This window comes from Dermacentor albipictus, chromosome 2 (assembly GCF_038994185.2).
Source record: "Dermacentor albipictus isolate Rhodes 1998 colony chromosome 2, USDA_Dalb.pri_finalv2, whole genome shotgun sequence".
NCBI classification, from domain to species: Eukaryota; Metazoa; Arthropoda; class Arachnida; order Ixodida; family Ixodidae; genus Dermacentor; species Dermacentor albipictus.
Window position 1 is genome coordinate 18876222 of NC_091822.1, and position 12465 is coordinate 18888686.

General features: G+C 43.9%; 1 long non-coding RNA gene across 1 annotated transcript; it reads left to right on the forward strand.

The window, feature by feature from the left end:
* The first annotated feature begins 1756 nt into the window (after nucleotides 1–1756).
* LOC139055895 (uncharacterized) lies at nucleotides 1757–6618 on the forward strand. The gene is made up of 3 exons (XR_011511979.1): nucleotides 1757–2036; nucleotides 2104–2269; nucleotides 6459–6618. It is a non-coding gene; the product is annotated as an uncharacterized lncRNA (long non-coding RNA).
* The last annotated feature ends 5847 nt before the right edge of the window (nucleotides 6619–12465 follow it).

Consider the following 12465-nt stretch of genomic DNA (forward strand, 5'->3'; position numbering starts at 1 on the left):
TCCGTCTTTCTTTTTGGCATCGAACCTCCTGTGCTGCAGTAGATGCAGGGATACGCCTTCTTTTTTTCAAATCATCCACTGTTTTTCACAAGCATGGCCACTTTGAACGTAACACGGCTCGGAAAACACACGGAGCAAACAGCCGCAGAGCGTGTCTGAGCCGGCTCGACCGCGCGCCAGCAGCTAGAAAAAAGCCACCGACGGCGGCTACTGGCATTTGCTTCAGCCGGCGCATTGTCCCTCCCTCTTGCTCGCGCCACTAGGACATTATTCTAGTACACTATAATCATTCCCATGTAGGTTGAGGCAACGTTACTAGACTAGGTTCAGTTTTCAAACTCCCGTGACTGCGTGGACCCACCACCCATCTCGTGGCGCTGCTGTCGCACTTTGCTCGGTCAGCGCGGCGCGGACAGGGCGACGAAGCACTGCCCGTTGTTTATGCGTTTTGGCGCGTTGTATATATGCGTGTTTTGCTGCAGTCTCGGTGCATTTTTGCGACACTCTTATGCGCTTTAAATGCCCTGTGGGTTTTGAAGAGTTTACGGGCCGTATCATCCAATTTTATTTACTGACGCGAATGCATATTTATGCACCGTTCCTGCAGCGATAACTTACTTTGAATGTGCAAGTCTGCTCGCAAGGGAGCAAATCTCACGTAGGTTTCAACATTGCACTTGTGAATGCGGTGCTCTGATGAAAGAAATAGTGCTAGTTTCATTTTTTTTATCCCGAAATGAAGCGCTGAGAGTGTGTATATACCGTGTTTCCCAGCTAACTTCAGCCAGAGTTTTAAAATATGCGAATGCTGCGTAGCTGGGCACAACCAAGGTAATGTTTGCCGTAGCTTTGAGATATTCAAATTATAAATCCGCCCAGTTAGGTAATGCGTAGTTAATTCATTATTAATTAAAAGTTATCCAATAATTGTTAGTGTACTTCTTAATTCACTAATGAATAAATTAGTTCATCTATTTATGTAATTCGTTGCCACCACCAAAGGTCCAGGTTTCAACGACCGTGGGTTCGAGTGCCTTAACTCTATTTTAATTAACTGTGCCTTAATTAACTTCGCCTAATTCACTGAGCCTTGACTGGCCTCGTGAACTGCCTCGATTGGTTCGCTTGGGCTCCCGTGACTTTCTTGGACCATCGTGTGGTCGCGCTAACATCGCCTCATACGTTCGCATTATTATTTAATTAGTACTAAGCAGCAACAGCTGATTACAACTACTAATCAGCTACTTACAGCTACTCGTCAGCAACAGCTGATTAATATAGAGCGCAGTGGACGGCCGGGGCTGCTGCGGCTCTGGACTAAAGACTCCACAGCGCACTCTGGGGCAGCGCAGCAGCATTTTCACAGCTACGTAAAGTTTTTTAATCAATCTCCTAAACGCGAGACTATACAAACATTTAAAGACACATCGGTGAAAACACTTGCTGAGTATGTAAGTTGCGAAGTCTGAGGACTCAAGCCCCTTCGCCAACGCAGAGTTGCGCCCGCGTAGAGCTACTTGCGGTGCTCCCGCCCTCTGGCGGCAAACCAAGACAAGGGGCCACCCGCGATGTATGGCGCCTACGGAGAGAAGCGTATCCCCGCAGGCCGGCTGTACCCGGTTTAGAGGCAAACCGGATGTGACGTGGGCCAGTGCCGTACTCCCTGCCCCCAGATAGGTACTTGTACGCCTAGGGAAAGACGCTGCTAGGTGCTGCTGCTAAATCCCTGTAGTTTCTGCCGGCTCGTAGGTTCGTTCGCGTGGTCTTGTTACGCCTCGCTGGATCTTGTTCAGTCATGCCGTCCTTGCGCGGCGTCATTGTCGGCGAATCAGGTTAAATTCTTTAATAGGTCGCGCTTGCGCCTAATTGAGTCTATTAAAGACTGCACATTCAGTTTTGCTGGCTACAATGCAGTGCGGCTGGCGTGGGCTGTCTCCACGATGCGCTTCGAGCGTGTCGATTTCGCCGTTCTTTATGTTGGCGGAAATGACCGTGAAAGCAACATGGATCTACAAGAAATATGCAACAACATCAAGGTAAGTCTACTGAAATCACAAAATTTGAAACAATAAGCGCTAATAGTTGTTTTCTTTTAAATTTTAGGCCTTGATTGTTCAGCGAGACGGCGCCCGTCGTGCTGGTTTTCAAGGTGCTCTCTCGCTGGCTAGATGCTAATGCGGAACAGAAAATGCAAAAACGTCGCTTGCTCAACCGCAAATTGACGGCTACGCTGAAGCGCATGCCGTGTCTGCGGAATTTGAACCCCGAGGTATGGACCCCTTTTTTCCAGCGGCATGCCGTTACATACCGTCAGGAACACGCTTGGCTTATTTCTGACTCGGTAAAAAAATGTTTCACTTTTTCTCGCTGCTCGCTGCTGAAGAAATGCGGACCGTTTGTCGTAGTTGTCTCCATTACAGGGTGGCATTACTGCGGTGAACAAAGCAAGTGTTGCCGTACATACTGTGCGCACTTCACCCTTTGTTGGGCGGTCGGAAAATATTGGTCCCACTATTCAGGGCAACTTCGCTACTCTGTAGCGGTGAAGTGTAATTTCTACCATTGAACGTTCCTGTGTAGACATGTTTCTGAATCACGTTAAGCACATTTTTTCGTCAATTTCTTTGTCAAACACGCGATAGAGCGGTTGCGCAGATTGTTTACTTCCCTTTCTACAATGGTTGGTTTATTCTGTCGCCGTCCTTCAAACCACCACAGCGGCAAATGGACACTTTTGATCGAAATTCCGCGTTTTCATAATAGCTGAATTTTGGTGCGGTTAGGTGTCTAAATTTCTCGTGCCCACAGCTACCAAAACAGGTGATCAAATTATTAGCATCGCGAATAAATCGCATTCCTACATATGCAAGCTGCTACATATTTTTGATTGATTGATTGAATAACTTTAATGAGCGGTTCTTAAAACGAAACCCTCTTTGCCTCTTCCTTGCTCAGTGGGTGGTGGCTGCTGCAGTCCTGCCAATATTGGTCACTGTGTATGGCACTGGATATGTGCTGCTTGGCATGTGTCCAAATGGCAACTTGGATTACCTGTTAAGTGCAGCTCAACATGTACCACTGGGTAGACACGTAGAACAAGAGGCAAGAAATTAAGTATACAACAAGAAATTTAAGAAGTCAGCCACAGAGAAGTCGGAAAGTCAGCATCGAAAGCAACCAAGTATGGACAAAAATGAACTAAACGAGACCAGGACATGCATTGTGTGCAGAGTTATAGAAGTGAACGAGTGGTTGCATTTTACTGAACATTACAAAGGCTTCACTTATAACCGATTTTCACATATGCATGGAATCTGCTAACTTTTCTGCGCAAAACTCTACCAGAACGAATATATTGCATCCATCGGTGTTAATATATTTCCTAGCATATTTTCTCTTTTTCAGCCAACATACACATCCCCATTAAATCAAATAGATCACTGTAGATGGCTGCCACAAGCATATTACAAGAACTGTGAATTGGAAGCTGTTAGCTACCTGTGGCACAAAGTCATGCAAGGGTACATGTAGTCTTTGTGTGCACATTGACTTCATGTTTTACTCATTTGACTGGCTCCTATTGCACTCCGGCTGAATAGCAATAACACACAGGCCACTTTACGCTCGAGCTACTCGAAAGCCTGCGAAAGCTGCAGGTACATTCATAAAAGTTCATAAGTACATGGCATTAGTGAAAAAATTAAAACCTTTTCTGGTACAGCCGTGCGTTGTCGGAAGTGTCTCAATGCATTGCAGTGATTAAACAGGCACATATTGCCTGTACCACTTGGATTTCAGCGTGCACGCGTTGGCTGGATAAAAAATTCTACCATATTTTAACTCCAAACATTTTCTCACGGGTGGAAAGCGCTGTTTCTGTTGTAAATAGATGTGGCTTGGACACAAGGTATGCTGCATGAACAGAAGGTGCTCACGCAGCCACATAACCTGACCTTTGATCTTCATTATGCTCACAGATTGAAGGGATGGAATTAAGTGCGTGTCTTTTAAATGTTTGATTTCAGCCAGTTAAATTTGCCAACACGGGGGATTCAAACCACTGGTGTCCATCTGCTGTTGGGCTGGATTCTCAATTTAGTGAGAATACTAACTACTGCGTTCATTGGTGCTGACAGATATCAAGTCAGTTGTAGCTCGGCATTTACTGTATTCCGTTTGTCACCAAAATGCTAGAGAACCACTCGAGATCCTTCGATGTCAGCATCCTCGTAATCAGTGGGCACCCCATAAGAAAAATAGGTCAATTTTGGATGGTATCCTTGCAAGTGTGAGAAGGCTAGGCCACAGAAACTCTCGTTTCTGATTTGTGCACTATTCAGCCACGTTAAAATGTGAGGAGCCTAGACATCTAAAAGACGAGGAGCAAGCAAATTGAATGTAGCTACCAAGCAAAAAAGTGGAAGCGTAAGCTGTTGATTTTTTACTCTAAAGGCACGTTCACACTGAAGACGAAGCGGCTAAACCGGGCAAAGCTCTTGGCCAGGCGGATAAAAGCAGGCGTTAAACGAGGCAGCAAGCCCGATCGCTCGCGGACCACTTTTTTTCCTGCCCGCCAGAGCTGTCCGCTTTGCTGCAGCCAATTGGAACACCAGACGACGCTGGCGTGTGCGCGATAAGGATGGACGACCGGTGCCACGAGACCGCGACAAGTGCACCACAAAAACGTAAGATACTCCGCCTCGGTGGTGCGGGCAGCCAGGCAAGCTGTCCAGTATACAGGGTGTTTCAGCTAACTTGTGCCGAGCCTTTAAAAGAGAAAGACCGAAAGAAACTAGGCCTGCAGTACTCAAATGCAATCAATTCAGTAAACTACCCTTTTGAGCAACTTTAGTACTTACGGCTCATTGAGAGACATCTGCTTTATTTTTTCAAGACAAAAGAAAGTGCACAAAATCGAAAAAAAGTACCATGCAACTATGCACTTTTTAGCAGTGATGAACAATGCGGCATGCAGACAGGATGTAAAAAATATGCAGTTCCGACACACTGTGAAAATTATGTAAGCAGCTTTCTTTGCTGCTTCTGTTCGTTGATGGCATTTGGAAGTGATGTGTTAAATGTTACCTTGCATGCACCACTTGTGTTTGTAGTACACAGAGCTCACAGGCAGACGTGCTCTCCCATGCTCAAGGTGGTGTTGTGCACCATCCATATCCTGTGAGAGTAGTGGCACTGTCATTCCCTCACATGGCACATCGCATGGCGGGTGAGGTAGAGAAATCCGTTTATTGAATCCTTAGGAGAAATAGTTGCTGCCACGTCCTGTGCCCGACAGAGCAGTGCCTGCTGGCCACCCAGGCTTCTGTCACGCAGCATGGCCTCCCAGTGTTGCAGTGTAGGGACATTGAAGTTTTGATGCTGGACCACCACTTGCATACTGTCGTTTTGACGGCGTGGTGCTGTATTGCAGTTTTGCATCTGCACATCCTGTGTCAATTGTTGGCATGGACACACTTGCCGTGTTTGTTTTCAGAAATAGCATAAACATGCCATACCACACCTTGAACTATCATTATATTTTTAGTTTGCCCACAACTGTCACCATGTCTAGTTGTGTTTTTCTTTTAAAGAGACTCCATACGAAAGATTCTTTCTGATGGCATCTTTACCTTCTCGTGTGATCATTCAGCGAGCACAAAGTACTGCAGCTTCTGCAATGCTTTTCTCTATTCCTTCCAGGCACACTACTCCCAATGTATCATTAGCGCTGAAATAGAATACCACCTGTTGCTCAAAGCAGCTTCAATATAGATTCTAATCGGAATAGGCAGACTTGTGGCAGTATACAACTTTCTATAGCCATAAAAGGCAAGCTAGCATAGTGGGGCATCTCAATGCTCGTAAAAGCATTCAACTGCATGTATCTCCAAATAACTAAGCTCAAGCAGACACTGTCAAAATCTGTGCTTGTCACGGTGAGTTGGTGCGGGAACTTGAAGGTGTCGCTTTTCCTTCATTTTTGTGTCTCTTATGTTTTTGCTAAGGCTCTTGCCACAGCAAAGTTGCTCTTGTGGTATTTTAGAAGGGTAATTTACTAATCACCTAGGCGATGTCATTTCCTACATTTGGTTGCACCGTGTGCATCAGTGCAATAAAATGGGTCAAACGGCTTAATACGAGATGTTGCCAGGCCTTTTTGGCACGACACTTGTGGATAACATTTTGGTGTGGCTTGGGCGAGACCGACAGAGAGAAATTTACACATACGAGCACATAGGCCAGGCACTGTTCCCTTGTGGCCTGCACAACCACTAGAATAGCAGCTAGTCTTATCAATTCATACTGAGTATCACAAAGTGGAACATTGCAAGAACTGTAGCTTGGTTGAGACAAGGCACTTACAGCTGCAGCTGAAACATGTGGTGTGATCAACATGTGCAAGGTTACAATACTCTTCACCCTTTTTGTATTTAAGACTTTTTAAACTTTGATTACAGCTTTCCAGAGTTCCTTGGAAAATCCTCCCATGCACCTGCCATGTACATTGCCCCCCCTCCTCGATGTGGCATGCAAGATGGCAGCAGCAGCTGTGGAACAGTTGAAGAGGCGAAGAAAGGTCCACATTATAATAGGTTGTATGTAAATAAAACTGATCGAACACAAACGATTCGGCTTCCACTTTTGTCAAGACAATTGTCAGCAAACAAATGGAGTAATTTCAGTAGGGCGATACTAATAGTGCATAGAAATTCTTGGAAGCCTCGTCAGCTTTCTTGCTGTTAACAGGCAGTGTTGGTGAGGTGGTTTAGGCAGGGAATGCCAATTCATGAGGGATGGTTATGGCCACCATGTTCAATGTATGTGCAGCATCAATCAGTTCTCTAGACAGAGTGCACTAATGTCATGGCAGGCCAGCACTTCGTCACATGATATATTTTCAAACCTTGCATGCTTTCTTTGGGGCTCTGAGAAAATTAACGAAGCATGAAACTAAAATCGGCATGTTGCAGTTTTCAATACAACCATCACTGCATTTGTCCATTCTTGAAACAAATTTTATTGTACCAAATGCATACAGAATTGTGGAATATCCGAAGTACATTTTGCTTGTTTTGGTCAAGCAGCTGGCAGAACGAAACCACAAAGTTCCAAAGCAGGAAGGTAACACTTCTTTTGAAGTACACAACGAGTGCAAAACTTGCCGCCAATTAAAAAAAGAAGGGAGCTGCTACACACCATTTCTTGGTTCTTTGACCATTTATTTTTTTCTTTTGTGGCTGATGTTTAAAAATCCTTGCTATAGCAAATGCAAAGACATCAAAAATCAACGCACGACAGATATTGGTACTATGGTGTAAAGTAATGAAGATATAATTTTGCATGCACATTATTTCGTCTGAAATAGAGGGATATAGTACAAACGTTGCTCTTCAATCCCAATAAAATATAAGGAACTTGTGGGCTACAAGAGGTCTACGGATGATTGTTGAGGGCCTCGGATTCTGTAATGTGCAGCTATACTTAAGTACACAAGCACTTTTGGAATCTGCCTCTACCTGGGTGCAGCTTTGTGACCTGGAATGAAAAGCCACAGCCATCGAGATCGAGCTGCTGCAGTGGCGACATCACAGTAAAAGGTAATAGCGAAAAATTAAAACAATAATATGGCCATACAACTTGCAACAAATCGGATAGGTCACCTGAAGCTTCTATTTCCAATTTTTCTGGTGTTGCATAGAAGGGCAAAAATCTTGAAAAGTGATAGTGTACGACTTTCGTGCATAAACAATTGTGCATATCTACTTTTTTTTAACCATGCAGATATTTAGCAAAAAGTTTTGAGCACGGAGAGCCCGGCGTTTTTGCAAAGGACTTTCTAGGTGAGGTGGACACACTATGCTGCTAATAATGCGAGTTTCAGAAAATTAATTTTGAAACATTCAGTCACTTTTTTATTAGTAACTTGGCGGCAGCCTTCTAAATGGCATATTTGGGGGCAGTCGCATGTGAACGCACACCCTTTCTTTTTCTAAATCTCGAAAATTGCACTTATTTTGAGATATTCATTATCGCGCTCAATTGAGTACAATCAAAACTTGGTGCATCCTCCTCCACATCAGGCGGCAGTGCCCTGTCAAGAAGTGTGGGACAAAGCTTAAATGATAGCCTGACATGGCACACTGACGCACATGCTTGCCAGGCAAAGTGTGTCGTATCAGCAGCTACAATGACTGGCCAAGATGTTTCCATCTGATGAGATAGCGGGACCTTCTTTTCTGCACTCCCAGCACACTCAGTTCCAATATTACCTCGATTTACCAGTGAAATTCAATGATGAATATCTTGAATTAGGTGCAACTTTCAAGATTTGTAAGAAATGAGAGTGCATTAGAGGAATTCCTCTGCAAGAATGCCACATTTTCCGCGCTCATAACTTGAAAACAAGAAAATCTGTATGGTAATAAAAGACACCGTATACGTATACAGTGTGCATTGGAGCATTTCATGCAACCAATAATCAAGCACCTTCTGTCTACAAAGAATTCATAAAGCAAATTTATGCATTAATACTGGAATCAGTTACGAGCACTGGAAATGTAAACACTGTTACGAACCCTGGTCACATGCCAGGCATTGTGTTGCTGCTCTCTGCATAGGGCCTATGAATAAAAACCACCTTCAACATCGCACAGTAAGCTACGAATTGCTATGTGTAGGAAGACACAGTTCTTCAAATGCAATTATGACCTAGACATTCTAAAGCTTTTCTAATAATGTACTTTTAGTGAACAAGTCCCCAAAACTTGGAACAACTCTGAAGCTATAATGCCATTATTATCTGAAAGATGCACTACATTTTTTTAACGCAGTAAGGAAACATTCATAATCGACAATGCCACCATAGACATGAGTCATATAATATTGCACTGCGTGCAGCAAGGATAGCACAATCTCGCACAAAAGATTAGTCTCTCCCGCAGCCTTTGAGGCCCCCTTTATTATGTCTCGCTTATGATGCCGTAACATAGTACGAAACCATGATGCCGTAACTTATGATCGTGAGTTACTCTTGAAAGAAAGCTTGTGCACACATGCATATTCCTGCATTGTAACTCTGGAGTGCACTTACAGTAAGGACACTGTGAAAAGAAGAAAAATAAGGCCAACAGCAAGAACCAGGCAGCACAGTGCTATTTGCACCTTCTCGGCTGTTGTCGGTTTAAGTCACCTTTGCTGCAGCAGAGTCGTGTTATGCGGCGAAGCATATTTATCATCATGCAGTGAAGCACATCTGAAGTTAAAGGAGACACCGTCACGGGGCCCCTGCGGGTGCTTATGGTTACCCGACACTAGCTTAAGTACCTATACTGTGACCTCTTCATGCATTTGGACAACACCAATCGCCATGTGAAAACCTCTGTGTTCACTGCTAATCTCGCCAAGAGCCTAAATTGTTCCAAACTACAAATTTCACCAAGTGGCAAACTTGGCAATGCTTCTGGAACCTCATTCTAAAGTACTTTATTTACTACCAGGACGCTTCAATGTCAAACTGGATTAACAACCTGGGATGCAATTGCGCCAGCTTCTAACTTTCTGAATGTTTGCTTCACCTCCTACATCAGTGAGTAGGCAGTGTTCAATTGGCGCTCCCGCTTCACCAAGCAGATGACCGCTGACGAAAGCACAGTGAAGGCGAATAATGAGAGCGCAAGCAAACATTCAGAATGCGAGATCTCGCCCTTGGATTTAGAGAAAGGAAGGGTAATTTCATCACCAAGGAACCGAAGTATGCATTCAACAACAAAAGCTTCTGAACGGGCCACTTCCACATCAGCACTGTGGAAAGACTCTGATGAGCTTATCAACCAGCAGAAATTTTCACTACCACAATCGCAGGTTCAAAGATATTTGCATGATGACATTTTGGTCCAAAAAGAAGATCCGTTTGAGCGATGGTGTAAGCGTGGTGCCCACTGTTGGCTCGGCTTGCGAAGAGCGACCTGCTGATACCAGACACTTAAGCAGCTCTTTTTGATGTCTGAATCGATGGTGACATGCACTAGGTGTCACTGCTCTTCGAACATGTTGAGCTGTTGTCCTTGCTTCATGAAACATTAAGTAACTACAATTATGACATTGTCAAACAAAAGTGTTGTATTAGAGAATTTTGTTAACCACGAAGCATAATATCCCTGTACATTATTTGCTATGCAGTCTATGTAGTATAACTATTTTGCACCTCTGGTTGGTGAAAAGAAATGGATTTTTGCAATACCAATAGTATTCATATCCGAAAAATATTCGCTTCGCACTTAGGTTTCATTATTCGAATTAGCTTTGAAATTAAAAAATTGATATTTCCACACCCATAGTTTTTACTCAAATACCTGGAGCATAAGTCATTTGAGGACGTAACTTCAGGAATAGCAACAGTATGCCACCAAAGAGTCAACACAGTTCAAATTTTTTTACATTCTTTTACAATTGTTTCCTAATGTACATTCATTAAAACCATCTTAAGCCTCAATAATTGACTAAACTAAGCTTTGATAACAGCTGCATGCTTGGAACGAACGGTGCATGTTCCAGCCACTCTAGGGTAGCAGTTTAGGGTAAAAAATATCTGTTACTTAGGAATGCCACTTGGTGACCTTGTGCAGAGAAACCCCAGCTGGACTTTGCCATCTGAAGCTGCTGCGCACAATGGCTAATCACTGGCTTCTTTGGTCTTCTCGATGGCATCTACTTGCTTGAGAAGCTCGACCTCAATGACGTCTGACCACTGGCAGCACATATTTCTGTTTATCACAGATAAAAATGCCTATGAGCTCTTATTTCGCCTAAAACACAGACTTTTGCCACATTTAAGAAAGTGGCACTCTCCAAGTCAGTGTGGTCAGCATGTTTGGCATGCACTTTCATCTCCTGCGTCAGAGTGGAGTTACTATCCTAAATTAATGTGCTACAGAGATGACAGAGAGGTTGGCAAAGAAGTTATGTGCCCAGACAGAAAGAATGATAATATTTATGTCTACTGCAATTCAAAGCCATCTATTTGAGCACCTTGCACCACCAGAGAAATCCTAATGGCTTCCTTTTCTTCCATCTCATAATGTGGGCGGTAACACCCCATTAAATGGTCCCTAAGATGGTTTTTGTCAACCCTGAGGAAATCTCTCACAGAAAACTTGTAGACAGTCTTGATAAGTGTTGTCAGATTACCTTTCAATGTGTCCTTTAACATCACTGTGGTGATCGTAATTTCAATTCATGTGCAGCACTCACACAGTGTGCACTCCTTGCAGACATCTGTAACTAGTGGCAGTTTACCAGCATACTTGAAGGGAGGAAAAAGAGCATGGCCACACCAACCACATCACAGCATGTGCATACATCAGATGACATTGTGGAACCTAATTCCATGTCAGCAGGAAATGCATGGCTGCTGTCGCTATTTCGAGTGCAAATATTTGTCCCACGGGTACACAGAAGTCATTATGGCAACCACATAATCCAGGCAGCTTAGTGCTGGGCAACTGCAATATTTATGAAGCAGCACACTGCATTCAAAGCCAGGCACTGTCACACTTGTCTGGGAAAATCGGTGCTTGTATACACAGGGGCTGGACCATATCAAACCACAGTCACATTGGAACTCTGTCCACTCTCGTAGGGTGCATTTTCTGTGTAGTCACTGCCACTGCAGGAATAATTTTCTTCGAACTGCACAAACAGAAAATTGTAGCACTGTGCTCTGCAGTGCTTGGTGCAAAGGCAGAACAGCCATGAGCCTTCTCCCATCCACAATTCAGAAATCCGCCACAACATAGATGGCTTACAGTGGCATCTTTACAGGCAGCACACACCACCTATATGCTGCCACTTAGATTGCAACACACTGAGGGTCTCTATGCCTTTATGTAAATGCTCAAATGTACTACAGGACAGGATCTTTAGGGAATAAAGGTTGTTTCACGGTCCTCATATCTATGCTATGACAAAGCCAACTCCAACTGCACAGGTAGAAATTGCTGTGGAAAATTAAATTTTACAGTTCCATGTACCATATTTTCCACACAGTACTATAGTCTGCAGGATCTAATTTGGGCTGAAAAGCCCCTCTCATTAAGCACCATGGCAAATTTTAGTTATAGGTACATTGGAAGTTGTAAGATGCCGTCAAGGGAGCATTTCCTCAAACAAATATTTCTAATTAGTTCATTATTAAAGGAAATGGAAGAAATTGAAATGTTGCATTTTCACGCTGCCAGGAGGCGAGTGCTAAAAGTGACGGCACTCAACCCCTTTGCCTCCAAGTGATCTTCCTTCTTCATCTTCCCCCATGACGGAGCCAAGGGTTCACGTCACACTCGCATGACGAGCCGTCTTTTCTTTCCTTTTTTTCTTCTCTTCCTTTTTTGCTGTGGGGCACAAATCCAGGGATGGCATTTAACATTGGTTGGCTTACGAAAGTCACGTGCCATGGTTGGTGATATTGCA